The 16,166-nt window shown below is 37.7% G+C and overlaps 1 protein-coding gene across 2 annotated transcripts in view; it reads right to left on the bottom strand.

Annotated features, from left to right (window-relative positions):
- ASTN2 (astrotactin 2) overlaps positions 1-16,166 on the bottom strand; it is a 1,158,830-nt gene that overhangs the window by 366,896 nt on the left and 775,768 nt on the right. The gene's annotated exons all lie outside the window — the stretch shown is intronic.

The raw sequence follows: 16,166 nt of genomic DNA, 5'->3' as shown, positions 1-16,166 counted from the left end.
AACTGGTCCCATTATGCCATACCCTCATTATCTGTTGTTCTAGGGATGGGCTACAATATTTGTCATTTGAAGAATTACATTGACTGGGAAAGTTCACTGGTGCTTTATTCTTGAGAAATAAATTGGAGGTAGGCCCTAAATGGGGACGAACCTTTATTCTTGTTTCCAGTTTGATAAAGTGGGGCATCATGTACACTTGGCCCCATAAGGAAAAATTCCTCTAGAGCTGGGGTTCTTAGACTTCTTGTGTGTCATAGACTCCATTGGCAGTCTGGTGAAGCCTATGGGATCCTTAAAATGTTTTATTACCTATATTCGTAGGTAAAAGAAATGCTAAATTTTATTTAGAGGCTAGTGAAAATAAAGATGTATTTTTTTTTTCTCATACAAGTTCACAGACCTTCTGAAATCTCTCTGTGGAACTCAGGTTAGGTACCTCAGGTTACACACAGACCAAAAAAACCCCAACAAAACCTGTAGTCTGTTTTGACCTGGAGGACAAGGGAGAGGGTGATTTTTTTTTTAAAGTAACCTGGGTTAAGTAACTTGCTCAAGGTTACACGTCCAGTTATTTCTGGGTGTGGTGCTAAGTATCTGAGCCCGGATTTGATCCCCAGGTCATCCTGACACTGGAGTCGGTGCTCTTACTCGCTGAGCCACCTGGCTGCCCCCGAGGGTGAATCTTTTAAGAGAGAGGTTTGGTGGATTGATTGGATTTATGCCCCCTTCTCATGAATCCACTGCTTTGACTAACTTACTTTAGGAATAATATGAAACCTCTTAGATGGAACCCTATCTTATAGTATGATTTGGTCAGGCATTAACTATAGATCTTTATAGTCTTGGCAGATCCATTGGCTAAGTTTTAGGGGGAGACTGGTGTTGGCCCAGCAGCTATTCAAATAAAGTAGGCTGTCCATACAAACAGGAGATACCGAGAGGTCAAGAAGAGGCATTATTCCCACCATCATGCTAGGTGGTCAGAAGGTGATGATACTCTCTTCCATAATAAACTTTGGGAATGACTTTTAAAACACAGAGTGATAAGATGATTGATAAATAACCTATGAAAGTGTGTTAGTATAATTCTATTGAAATATTTGGTACCAAGGCCCTCCATTCTACCCAAATTTAGGACATCCCTAAAAGTCCCTACTTCACCTGGTCAGTCTTCAACCCTAGACCGGTGTTCAAAGCTACATAAGTTTTTGTGTACAGACTTGAGGGACTACTAGAGTGCATTCCCCTAAATAGAGGACCTAGGTTCCTCTAGAGCTTGGGCCCTGGAGAGAACTAAAAGTCATACCCCTGAGTTGCTCTGGCTTGGAAGATAGTGTGGGGTCAGGCAGAGAGGAAAAGGCACCAAATGTGTAAGGAAAATTGAAAGCTGGATATTGAAAGCCAAATTACAACTATACTAGGGAACCAACAATGTTCTCATAAGGGTTACCAAACTACTGGGAAAAGAATTAACTTTATTCAAGTGAAAATGGGTAGAAGACTCCCTGTTTGGGTTTCAGTTGTGATAGATGATCAGGGGAATATAGTATAGCTATGGCTATTATGAGTTCCAAAGAGTCAATCCCAAGGATTTGCAGTAGCTTCTATGACAATTTCTGTAGGTAGAGCTAAATTAAAGCTCTTGGAGTTGCCTGAACCATTCTGTGTGGTTAATATTAAACAATTAAAATTAAAATTAAACAATTAAAATTAAACTGGCTTGGGGAGAGTTGGGGTGTGGTGACAGATATTTGCTCCCTAGTAATGAAGTTGGAGACTTGAGTACTCTTGTTATATATGCTGACTTGAGTACTCTTCTTATATATGTTATATATGTATATATATATATATATATATATATACACACACACATATACATATATATATATATATATACACACACACACATATACATACATCTCTCTCTCTCTCTCCCCCTCTCTCTCTATATATCTATATCTACATATATCTTTTAACAACCCTATGTGACCAGTGAAGAAGGCAGAAAGATGGTACTTGGAGATTACTAGTTGACTACTGGGGCATTGAACAAAGGAGTTATGCTAACTGCTGTAGCCATTCCTGATCATGTTAGCATGATAGACCAGATAGCTCAGGCTTCAGGTGAATGGTGTGAAGTTACTGATCTTGCCGGTTCTTTCTTTCCTATCCCTGTTGCTGAGACCAGTTAGGACCAGTTAGTTCATTTTTACCACAGTGTAGTGAGCAGTGACCTGAAAAAGGTCCCGTTCATTCCCTAAGGTCATTGATATCCATTATTATATTGATGATACAAGGCTAATTGGATCAGGTGAGGCCTAAGTGGCAAAGCCCTAGATCAGATGACAGTTCATATGAGATACAAGTATTAGGAGGTTAACTTAAAAAATATGCATTCAGGGTCCAGCCAGTTCAGTTAACTTTTAAGGGAAATATTCAGTAGGAAGAACCCAAATGATTGTAGATGTAATGTACCACAAATCCTTTTGCTCACACAAACTAAAAAGGAAGCTCAAAGGCTTATTGCTCTCATTTGGTCTTGAAAAACCTATTATTCCAAATGTAGGTATTTTGATGATTCCTACTTACTGAATTACTTATAAATCTGCCTCTTTTTGTTTTCATGGTAGGCAGAATAGACTTTAGCCATAAGAGTTTTAAAGTAGGCTGTCTAGCAATCTCTCCCTTTGAGCCCTTATGATCCTATGGGGTACATGTTCCTAGAGGTCTCTGCTCACAAAGACAAAGACAAATTGAGCCTTTGGAAAACAGCAAAGAGTGGTCAATTAAGTGGTTATTGGTCTTCTGAAGCTATAAATTCCTAGAAGCAGTCACTAGTTATACTATGTTTCAGAAACAACTGTTTCCATACTACTGGTTCCTGGTTGCCACTAAACAGAGAATCCAAAGTCACATGATTGCCCTTCATCCAACCTTGCCTACCATGAGTTGGGTATAAGTGATGGGTCCTCTAATAAGACATGTAGGACAACAGACAATTGTCAGATAGAAATGGCACATTCAAGACCACACTAGCCTGTACCCCTTAGGTATTAGTGTCTTTCATAAAAGATAGTGACATTGACTAAGGTTGAGACCTCTACTCCCAAATCAAATGCATTATTCCGCCACCACTCCTTACTAATCCAATGAGATCCTACCTATCAGGCCCTAGCTCTTGAAGATAAAAATTTCTGGGGCAGCTAAGTGGTGCAGTGTATATAGCACTGGTCCTGGAGTCAGGAGGAGGATCTGAGTTCAAATCCAGATTCACACAATTTGACACTTACTAGCTGCATGACCCTGGACAAGTAAAAAAAAAAATGCATGAAGACAATCATTTCAAGTGGTTACTGATGGCTCTCCTCACTGGGGAAAAAAAAAAGATATGCCAATGAGCTTTAGAAACTATAAAGGAAGTGAAGAGGGATGATGGAGGGTGCTAACCAGTCATCTCAGTGGAGTAAACTAATATGGTTGTCCTATGAGAGAGTCTTGAAGGATGGAGTAATTTATATGTGTGTGTATGTATAATGCACATATATACACATATATAGATATATGTCTACAAACATATATACACAGAGACATATACATATGTATATAGACATATACATATATGTGTGTATAGACATACATATATATATATATATGTGTGTGTGTGTGTGTGTGTGTGTGTGTGTGTGTAGGCTACAGGTTTGGTTGAAGGGTTTGGGGCCTGAAGAGACAGAATTGGACAATTAAAGGCTCTCCATTATGGAGTCTGAATCAGTGAAAGAATTTTGCTGATGTTTCTTGTGGCATACTGTTGTGGAACATATTAGCTTCCCTTTAGAGTAATTGCAGCCCTCTAATGAACTGAATAACCAGACCCTTAGAAGGGTCTTAGGTCTGCCGCCCTTAGAAGACTTAAAATTGGGGGTTGGATTCATCATCAATGTAGACAATAGAGGCTGTGATGCTATGCAGTGGTAAATGTAGATATATATGATCCCTTAACCGATATATCATACAAAGCCACTCTTACCTAACCTTAAATCTTTATGCCACTGACAGTACCCACCACTGAGGGATCAGTATGGTGTGATCCCACGTGTTCCTCAACTTGCTCTGATTGGCAGAATGATTATAATGGCCCTCTTCTTCTATCTAAGAACAAGATGTTTGCCTTCCCTGCAGTCAACATCAATTTAGGATATGAAACAGAGGTGCCAGTTGCCTGCTCCTTCTGTAGCTGTCATCAAAGCTCTTATAGAACATATCCTTCTTCCCTAGGGACCCCCTCTGTGCTATTGTTTATGAAGAGGGTACCCATTTTATTACAGTGAATGTTTGGGATTAGACCCATCATCACTACATTAGTAAGTTTTCCATTTTCTATGTTATCCCCAGGCACCTGGTATTGTGGAGCAGGGGAATGAACTTTTAAAACAACTTAGATATAACACCCCCTGATTAAAGGGGTTAAATGTTCTGTTTTCCAGAGGCTGTGTCTTTGATAAATAAGCACTGCTCTAGGAAGGTAGAAGGTCTTAGCTCCATAGATTTTTTGGATACACCCTTCAAGAAGATTTGCCTCACTAGAATGGAGAACTTTTGGACATGGTCCCAGTTTACCTCCATTAACCCTTCCTTATTCTATCCTCTATGTGACATCACCCAGGCCTCCAATTCTTGCCCCCTCAGAAGGTTCTATATAACCAGGGAAAACAATTCAAGTTCTATTAATCAAAAATTCTTTTTCCTCAGAATAGTTCAAGACAGAATCTTCCCAGAAAAAATATGAGGGACCAATGCGATGTGTCAAACATGCTGCTGAGTGTGATCTGAACTAGAATAAAATATAATTGGGAAATATTTAACAAAATAAATAAAAATACAATAAAACACAGATAATATTACATTTTAAAACTAAGTCTATACATGACCAGCAAGAATTTTTTTTCTTTTTGGAGGGCAATTGGGATTAAGTGACTTGCCCAAAGTCACACAGCTAGTATGTATTAAGTGTCTGAGGCTGGATTTGAACTCAGGTCCTGGGCAGGTATTCACTGCACCACCTAGCCGTCCCCAGATCAGCAAGAATCTTGATGAACATGTTAGTGGTTCCAGTTTCTATTTAAGTTTTATACCACTGGTTTAGGGGGTGTAAAATTATATTTTTATAATCATAGTGACCTAGAGTTTAGCTTGAGGAAAAGGGATCCTCTGGCTTATTTAGTAGTGATTTTAAATCCCTGGATGAAGGTGAAGGGGAATTTTCATCTAAAACCCATGGAAGAAGATAGTGGTCCCTCTGTGGAGGTCTTTAAGAGGGATTAACATTTGATGTTATCCCCAAGATAATTCAAACTCCTAGGAAAAGGGAGATTTTGGCTGGTGGGCTTGGGAATTTGAATGGATAGCAGTATGGAGTGAGTACCAGAATCAATTTAGGTCCTCCATTAAGCCAGCCGCATGGAAGAGTTCTGTGGCCACTCAGATAGTTTTAGCTCAGATTGTTCACACCTGTGAAACACTGGACATATCCATGGCCATCACAATTATTTTAAACCAGAAATTTTTTACTAACCACCCTGATTTTGTTTTCCCATTGTTTTAAAATAATTGTTTATATTGTCTGTTTGTCTAAACTCCTTTCTCAGATTTTAGAGTTGCTTTGAGATTGTTTTAATGGAAGAAGGTCCTCCAGAAAATTTTTCAGATCTTGTCACAAAGGGATTCAATGTAGTAGGGATTTGAATTGACTCCTTTGCAGAAGCTTCAGTCCACACTTTGCCTCACCCTTCCACTTAGTTCTCCTTGGTACTTTGCCTGGCTCTTTGAATTATAAAAGGAGACAGAAAACAAATCAAAAATGTTCCCCAGAGTTTGAACTGCCTGCTAAGTGCTTCCTCCAATTCCTGGCCTCCAAAAGGGAGGTTTTTTGTTTGTTGATTCCTCCCCCCCCCTTTTTATTCTAGCATTGTGTGTTTTTAAACTTTTGGATAGAGTGCTGAGCGTGGAGTCAAGAAGACTATCTTCATGAGTTCAATTCTGGCCGTAGACACTAGCTACCTTGGGCAAGTCACGTTACCCTGTTTACTTCAGTTTCCTCATCTGTAAAATGAGCTGGAGAAGGTAATGGCAAACTACTTCTGCATCTTTGCCAAGAAAACCCCAAAGGGGGACAGAAAGAGTCCAATACAACTGAAAAATGACTGAGCTGACTGATTTAAATGTTTATGGTTCAAGAGTTCTATTGTATTTTAAAGTAAGAAGAAATCTTAAATCTGCTGGACTAAGAACAATTTGGATTTAGCCTTCAATAGAAGTAAACATCAAATATTTAAAAACAACATCATCAACAACAACACACATCTAGGTTAAAATTTCATCAAGAATTGAGAACAGGAAGAAATCTACAATGACTTGCACTGAGTATACAGTATTTGTAATTCTATCAAGGCCAAGTGATTACTATCAAGGTACAAAATATAGGTTAATGTCCCTCCCAGAAGAGAAGGCAAAGGAACTCAAGGGATATTTCTCTATGCTCCAAGTTGTTAATGACAACAAAGTAATATTATGCAAATAGAAATTTGGGCAGGGGGCAGCTAGGTGGTGCAGTGAATTGAGCACCTGCCCTGGAGTCAGGAGGACCTGAGTTCAAATAAGGCCTCAGACACTTAACACTTACTAGCCATGTGACCTTGGTCAAGTCACTTAACCCCAATTGCCCTACCTTCCCCCTCCAAAAGAAAAAAAACAAAAAAAAAAAGAAAATAGAAATGGGGTTTCAGTGGGGGAAAGAAAATAGAGAGTGAAGAAAAATGACTTTTGTCAGGATATGAGCAAGTAGAAAAATATTACAGAGAAGAGGAAGGGGAGAAAGGAGAAAGGTCAGTTGTATCCTTTTTTAAAAAAAAGTTTTTAAAAAAAGGATGATCTTCCTGAAGATGCCTTATGTACGGAGAAAGAAGCAGATTTTGTTTTTCCTCCACAGAAGCTATCACATAGGAGATTATCCAGTTAAGGGTCAGAGAAAGAATTGAAGAATAGTGGTGGTTAGCTTATTCCCTGTTCAGAAATACTGAGGCAGCTATTTCTTGACGCAATAGAATAAAAAAAATGGTCTGTTATTCTCCCAGAGCATACACAGTATCTAAAACATAATAGAGAGCCTCCTAAGATTTATCAAAACATTTAACTATTACCCACTTTGTTGAATCATGTGAGTACAAAGGAGATAAAGAACCTAAAAAAGTATTATCATAATGTTAAAAGTCTTCAGCAAGAAACCTAAGTGCCTAAAAGGGCATAGGTTGTGTTTTCCTCACTGGTGCCCAGTGAAGGCAAGGGATACAGAAGATACAACTTGATTTTAGAAATTAATAGCGTGCTAAGAAAATAACTGAGCATGCTATGTGGCCTTTTGGCCCATGAATTAAGTTTTGAGGATGATGGACTCATGACCAGGTAGAAAGTGTACCTCAAACTGTTATACTATACCTCTACTCCCTTTCGCAAACAAACTCCTCAAAAGCTGCCTATAATTTTGCTTCACTTCCTCTACTCACTCTTTTCAATACCTTGCAATTTGGCTTGCAACTTCAGAACTCAACTGAAAATATTCTCTAAAAGTAACAATGAACTGTTTTAAAATTGTATCTTATTTTTTAATTAACAAAAATCCACCTCTTTTTCCTTCCCATTCCAACTCTTTCCCCCTCCAACTGAGAGAAAAAAAAAGAAAAACAAAATCCCTATTAAAATGTGTATAGTCAAACAAAAGAAATTTGCACATTGACCATGTCCAAAAGGTGAAAAAGTATTCTCATTCTGCATTCTGAGTCTTTCACTTTTCTGTCAGGAGGCAGGTATCTCATCATTAGTCCTCTGGAATTGTGGTTGGTCATTATAATGATCCTTAAATTGTTCTTCTCGTTCTGCTTTACTGTATCAGTTCAAATAAGTCTTTCCAGGTTTCTTTGAAACTGTTCCCCTCAACCTTTCTTACAGCAAAATAGCATTCTATAACATTTATATAGTATAACCTATTCCTCAATTTATGGGCATCTCAGAAAGAGCCATAAATATTTTTGTATATCCTTAGAAATTTTTTTTTCCTTAGGACTAAGCCCTCTCAATCTCTCTTCCCTCTACTTTCCCCTTCTTTTTTCTTCTTTTCATGTGAGTTCTAAAGGCACAAAAGGAAACAATTATAATGAGGAGAAAAATAGGAATTGTCTGATGAGGACAAAGTGTATAAAAGGAAACTCATCAGGCAACTTAGTTTTTTTTTTTAAAGATATATACAGAACATGGAAACAAAGCCAAATAACATAGGATGAATGCGCAAAAGGTGGCACAGTCCTGGAAAAATAGTGTCAGCAATCATAAATAATGAGGTCAAAGAACAAATCATACAAACAATTAAGAATGATGTAAAATAAAATAGTAATGATTAAACAACACACCAAAATTTCTGAAATGCAGCTAAAGCATCCCTTAGGGGAAAAATCATATCCCTAGAAAAATTTATTAATAAAATATGAAAAAGAGAGAATTCATGAAGTGAATATACATTTAAAAAAATTAGAAAGTCAAAAAATAATCAAACCCCAAATAAGCACAAAATTGGAGATATTAAAAATTAGTGGAAAGATAAACTGTAAACAGAAAAATAGAAACAATACATAAAACTAAAAGCTGTTTTTTAAAAAAGATTAGTAAAATCGATAAACACAGCTATTCTGATGAAAAAGAAGAGAACAGAAAACCAAATCAAATTAGCAAGGTAAAATCTCACACACACACACACACACACAGAAAACCTCAGAAGAAATAAAAAGAACAATCAGAATATATCATATACAGTTTTATGCTAACAAAACTAAGAACATAAAAGGAATTGAAGAATACCTCCAAAAATGTAAAATACCCAACTATCAGAAGACCAGGTAGAGATTTTAAATAATACTCAGAAAGGAAATGAATCTAGTTGTGAAAGAATTATCAAAGGGAAGTGGAGGGGAGAAAAGGCAAAACTTATCTTGATGGATAAGGATAATTCACCGGAGAATTCTTATCACACTTTTAAAGAACAATTAGTAATTCATAAATTATTCTTACAAAGTAAGAAAGTGCCCCACCAGAATCCTTTAAGGGAAAAATATAATACTAATATGTAAACCAGGAAAAGATAAAACAGAGAAGGAAAACTATTAGGTCAATATCATTAATGAATATTGATTCAGAAATTAAAATCCTGTCAAACACACTACTCATTCATTATGACCAAGTGGGATTTATATCAGGGAAGCAAGAATGTTTCAACATCAGGAAAATAATCAACACAATTAATCATATTAAAAGCCAAAATATACAGATCATCTATATGATCATCTCAACGGAGGCAGAAAAAAATGTATAGTACTCTTTTATGCTAAAAACCTATAGCCATAGAGGAACCTTTTGTAATATAAAAAAAAAAAATCTATCTAAAACCAAAAACAAGTATCATATGTAATGGTGATACAGTAGAACCTTTCCCAGTAAATACAGGAGTGAAGGAAAAATGCCCACTCACACAACTATTATTTGATATAGGTCTGGAAGTGCTAGCAATAGCAAAAAGACAAAAATAAATTAAAGAAATAATGATAGGTGAAGAGAGATATAATAATTTTTGTTTGCTGATGATAAGATGGTACATTTGAGAAATACTAGAGAATCAACAAAGATACTAATTGAGACAATTAATATCTTAAGCAAAGTTTCAGGCTACAAAAGAAACCCTCAAAAATCAATAGCATTTCTATCAAAAAATAACAAAACTAAATATTTTTGTATATTCTTAATTAGATTTTGTTTTGCTTAGGACTAATCCCTCCCTTAACTTCTCTTTCCTTTAATTTCCCCTTATTCTTTCTTCCTTTTCCCTCCTATTTGGATGGAGGGAAATGCTCAAGAGGTGAGGGAAATCTCATTCCAAATAAATATCATTCCCCTTACATACCAATTTAATAACCATGTCAAAAATGGAAATAAATTTAGCCTGGCATAACTTGTTCTTGATAAAACATGCTGACTCCCTGGAATGACTGCTTCCTTTTCTATATATTTATAAACCATCTCTTTAATAATACATTCTAGAATTTTCACAGGAATCATAGTCAAGCTCACTGGCCTGTAGTATGAAATCTCTTCTCTTTTTTGACAATTAGGATAACATTTGCTCTTCTCCATTCCTGCCATAAGTCTTTCCTACACTTATGGTGGCACAGCACATAGAGCACTGGGCCAGGAGTCAGGAAGACTCATCTTCATGAGTTTAAACTAATAAGTGTTTGACACTTACTAGCTATGTGGCCTTAGGCAAGTTACTTAGCTTGTTTGCCTCAGTTTCCTCATCTGTAAACCACTTCAGTGTCTTTGCAAAGAAAACCCCAAATGGGGTCACATAGAGTTAGATCCACCCAAACAACAACAATCTTAAATCGTTTGAAAGAATACTTATCTGGGGGCGGCTAGGTGGTGCAATGAGTAGAGTGCTGGCCCTGGAGTAAGGAGGACCTGAGTTCAAATCTGGCCTCAGACACTTAACCCTTAGTAGCCGTGTGACCTTGGGCAAGTCACTTAACTCCAATTGCCCTGCCTTCCTCCCTCCAAAAAGCAAAAAAATGAATACTTGTCTGGTGGAAAAGATGCAAAAATCTGGATTCTAATAGCATTTGACAATGGTTGAATTATAGTCTGGTCAGGTCTGTTAGTGTAGAGCCACATAAATCATTACTTGGCCCTATGGTTTTAACATTGCTATTAATGATTTAGATATAGGCATAGATGACATGTTCATCAAATTTGTATATCAATCAAGAGAGTTAATATACTGGATTATAGTCATGATACAAATAGATCTCAACACCTGAACTTAATAATAGTTTTTAAAAGTTCAATATGGATATATATAGAATCTTAAGTTAAAACACAAATCAAGCATCCAAGTACAGGATGAGAGAATCATCGTTAAAAGCATTTTGTCTGACAAGAGATTGGGGCATGGGAAGGGTGGTATGGGTGGACTCTAAACTCAATATGAGACAGCAATATAATATGGTAGACAAAACAAAACAAAACAAAACTTGGGCTGCATGGAAAGATAAGCTTCCAGGAAATAAGGAGTTGATGGTCCCCCTGTATTTGGCCTGAGTCAGACACCACGAGGAGCACTGTGAAATTCTGAGAACCTGAAGTTTAAGGACACTGGTGGTATGTTAGAGTGTATCCAGCAAAAGGACAACTAGTCCTTGCCATGTGAGGAACATTCAAAGGAACTGAGGAGCCTGGCGAAGAGAAGATTTAGAAAGGATATGACAACTGTCTTTTAGTATTTGGACAATTGTCCAAATACATGGTCATTAGATTTTACTCCAGAAGGCAGAATCATAAATAATGGGAAAAGATGCAAAGAAACACATTTAGGCGCGATACCAGAGGGAAAAACAAACCAAAACAAAAAACAAAACCAAGAAGCACAACTTTTAACAATGAAAGCTGTAAAAAAGAATGGGATGCTTAGGAAATGGTAGGCTCTCTCCCATTCTTCCATTGAGGGCCACAGGTCCGCTTGTTTCTTTTCAAGGCTAACCCCTCTCTCTACTTGTGCACATTCCTTTCTAAGCCCCTCTTACAGATTATTTTCACAAACAATTCTACCCTGGAATTGTTTTAGGAGCTCCTTGCTATGGAACTAAAAATGATCACTAATGCTTGCTCTGTAATTTGTGCCTTATTGCCTAGACTCCAGTTCTTGTCCTTATAATCCTTACCTATGTTTGCCCAAGCCATAGGAGATTAGACATAGGAGATCTGTTCTGAAGGTGACAGATGTCCTACACAGCTGGTGTTTCCAGTTTTTGCAGTCCTCATGTTCCTCTAATGCAAGGAAATATCCCCAAACAGCAGAGACTGCTGTGTTCTCTTGTGAATTCATAAAGTTTATTGTTTGTATGAGTCATTTAGCACTTATCACATACTGTCTTGTGATACCTCAAGCCTTCATCTTGTATTGTTAATTGCCTAGTTTGTATATGCTTATCTTCATTCTGCTGCCAGAATAATCTTTCTTATCTATGGATCAAGTCATGCTACCCACTGATTCAAAGATCTACTGTGACTTCCTATGAGCTCCTAAACAAAATTACATTTCATTTGTCTCATATTCAAGGCCTTCTCTAATCTGGCACACCTCCCTCCTTCCATCCTTGATTCATATTGCTTTGCCCACCTGCCTCATACTCCAGTTAAAATTGTCTCTTGCCCTAATGTGCCACGTATTCTTCTGTCTCCTACATCTTGTAATTACTTAGTCCAACCCATTCATTTTGTATAGGAGGAAATTGAGGTTTTTACAGAAAGAGCATTCAGTTTTAGGCCTCCTGACTCTCCTTCCAGGGCTCTTCCTGCTGCACTATACTGTGTGCATGGTCTTTGGCCCCATCAGAGCTTCTACTCATTTCTTGGTACTTCATACAGTGTCCTTCCATCCACTTCTTTGCCTACTAAATTCTTACATACTTTAAAATTCAAATTATATAACACTGTACCTCCACTATGAAGCCTTCACCCTTGGATCTCACATTTGCAATACTTTAGCGCATTTATGCAATATCACGTATTAGTTTTGTATGTGTTTTAGTTTTATCTTTTTACTTAAGCTTCATGAGGACAGGGACAATGTTTTCTCTAAACTTTATATCTCAGATTCTAGAAGAGTTTTCTACATATAACAGGCACTCAATACGTATTTATTAAGTGAATGAATACTTGTTGTCCCCAAAAGATTATAAATTCTTTGAGAGCAGGAACTATATATAACACTTCCCAATAAATATTTGTTGAAATTACAGAGAGTCCTAAAGCAACATAATGTACTCTGAAACATTTTTGTGTGGCCATGGTATGCTGCCTGGGGGCAAGGATTTGAACAAATGACCCATTTGAGAACCATGACCTGAGACTTGGGGACAAAAGGGTTGGAAGAGTAGGAAAGATAATTTCAGATAAGGGTAGGGATTATTTCAACTTTTGTCTCTATTCCTAGTGCCTGGCACAAAGCCTGATAGGCAATGAGCACTCAATACACACTTGAATTGCCTCAGTTAGTAAGTGGTAGAGCAAGGATTTCAACCCATGAAATCCTTCCCCTTCAATCACTTGTCATTGATTTTAGAGAAAACAGAGGGGTTGGGGCTAGAAGAGATCTTGGGAATCATTTATTTGTCCTATTTCAGTCATTTTTCAGTCATGTCCAATTCTTTGTGACCCCATTTGGGGTTTTCTTGGCAAAAATATTGCAGTGTTTGGCCATTTTCTTCTCCATTTATTTGGCCTAATCCACTCATTTTACACAAGAAGAAACTTGGGTTAGAGATGTGAATCAACTAATCCAAGGTCATATAGGTAGTAGCAGGGATGGTATTCAAACTCAGGTCCTCTGCCCCTCACATGCACTGACTAAATTCCTAGCACTTCTGCTCTGGAACAGGAGCCCTGAAGCTCCTTCTAACTCAGAGATTCAGATGATATGCACCAGAATAGGAAGGAAGTATGAGAGAAGGAAGAAGAGAAGCAGAAATCGGGGTGGAATTAAGGTCAAAGTATCTCTCTAGTTCATTCCTACATTTAATACCTGTTGCCACAGGTGCCATAATATCGGTGACCCCTTTGGTACTTCTTCTGTTACCACTTTACATAGTCCTCTCAGATCAGTGTCAGGGCCATACACACTCTGACAGAGCACGTGAAGCCTTCCTTGGAAACTGCCCCAGAAACCACAGGCCTACAGCTCCTCAGAGGAAAGCTAATTACCCCTCAGGTAAGTGTGTTTCCCTCTTCAGCAAGATGAAGCATGTTTTAGAGAATGCGGTGCCCTGGGCAACTGTGAAAGTGACACCTCCCTTGTATCTGCTTGTAATTCAGGCTACTAACAAATTCCCTACTCATGATGGTACAATAGTGAGTTCCCTAATATAGGATACGCAGGTTCCCTGGGAACACAGTATTCCTGGGGTATCTAACCAGCACAAAACTATGCTTAGCCAGAAAGGTCATTGGCTCATAACCTGGCTGTTCCTCTTACTATGTGAGGTCATTTCACTTCTGTTGGTCTCACTTTTCCAAACTGCAAAATTAGGGTGTCTAACTCATGGGTGAAGGGCCTCTGGGGGGGCTGTGAAGCTATTTCAAGGGATCCCTGAAGATGTGCTCCAAACAGTACAATTTCAATCCTTGTTCCACTCCAACAAAGTATTCAGTGTTGCTAAGCATAATGCATAAGTAAATGTACCTTCTATAGACTGAATATCCCTCATGTTTCTATTTTTCAGATGTATCTATATTATTTATTGTATTTTAATTACTTGTTTATTAATAGCATATCACTTATATAATTTACAGTTTTGCTAGGATTAAAAATATCCAAATTACTTTAAATAAATAACTGAATTTATAGTAGCATTCTATTATCATGCATATCCTTAATCAATGGACTCCATAGTACAAAAGGTTGGAATCCATTCTAGATGACCTCAAGCCTCTAATCCAAGCCACTTGTTTCTTTGCCACTCATGTGACTGTGGTCCATGTGTTCAAGGGGTCCAATGGTTCTATGCTAATATACATGACCTTGCTAGGGGGTCACTTTCTTACAGGATATTAGAGCTGGAAGGGACCTTAAAACACAGAATAAGGAATGTTAAAGCTAGAAGGAATGTCACAACACAGAAAGAACAGAAAAAAAAAAGTTTTAGAGCTGGGAAGAAAGACAGAGATCATCTAATACAACCCATCCATTTTGCAGATGGAGAAATTGCGGCCAGAAAGGGAGACCCCAAGACAGGTATGCTGACTCCCATTCTGGGGCTTTTCCCACTATAACACACTGCCTATATTATGGCCCATTAGTCCAAACACCTCAATACCAACTACATAAAAAGTCGTGTCAAATTCCATACCTCACATACCTTTATGACCTTGGGCAAACCTGTGGAATGGAAAAAGCCTTTGGATTTGGAGTTACAGGACCTGAGTTTGAATCCTGACTGTCTCACATACTACCTCTGCGACCTTAGGTAAGTCACTTAAGATCTTGTAAATTGCCTACTAATTTGTCTCCCTACTTCAAGTCTTTCACCAGTCCAGCCCAGCCAACACAGTCTTCCAAGGTAATTTTCATTAAGCTCAGATCTGGAGACATGATTCCCCTATTCAATCAACTCCAATGACTTCCTATTGCCTCGAGAATAAACCATAGACCTCTCTGTTTAGTTTTTAAAGCCCTATCCAGACTGGCATTGATTTATCTTTCCTGCCTCTTTGGACATTACTCCTCTTCCCTCACTCTGTGATTCAGACAAAATGGCCTTCTCTCTTATCTTATTACCCAGGAAATTTTATCTCCCATCTCTGTCACTTTGCACTGGCCATTCTTCATGCCTGAAATGTATTTCCTCTTTCTGCCTCGGAGACTTTTCTATTCCTTTAAGTTATATCTTAGGTCTCATTCTTTATATGATGCCTTTTATGACCACAATACCTTGCGTATTATTAACAACTTCATATGTATTTCTATTTATTGTTATCTTTTTGCTATGTTAAAAAAATTTAGTGGTATCTGGTTTTTCACATCGCCATAATTTCTCCCAGTATCTTTTTTGCTCTCCCCTCTCAGAAAGGCATCTCATATAACAAATATTTTTAAAGGAAAAGAGAGAGGAGAGAGAGAGAGAGAGAGAGAGAGAGAGAGAGAGAGAGAGAGAGAGAGAGAGAGAGAGAGAGAGAGAGAGAGAGAGAGAAAGAGAAGAGAAGAGAAGAGAAGAGAAGAGAAGAGAAGAGAAGAGAAGAGAAGAGAAGAGAAGAGAAGAGAAGAGAAGAGAAGAGAAAAACACTCCAGCAAAACCAATCAATATATTGAAAAAAGTCTTGGAACATCTGCAATGTTTCACATAGGCAGACCTCCCTCCTCTTAAAAAGAATGGGATTAGGGTAGAGGTATCTTCTCATATCTTTTTTTTTTTTTTTTAGGACCTGCTGTCTGTGTGTGTATATGTCTGTGTGTGTGTGTGTGTGTGTGTGTGTGTGTGTAACATGCAATTGTAAAATGTATAATCCTTAAGTAGAAC

The sequence above is a fragment of the Petaurus breviceps genome, unplaced genomic scaffold (assembly GCF_028583685.1).
Source record: "Petaurus breviceps papuanus isolate PSGF00001 unplaced genomic scaffold, PetGlider_PUasm1.0 90879, whole genome shotgun sequence".
NCBI classification, from domain to species: Eukaryota; Metazoa; Chordata; class Mammalia; order Diprotodontia; family Petauridae; genus Petaurus; species Petaurus breviceps.
This window is presented reverse-complemented; position numbering and strand designations above follow the sequence as displayed.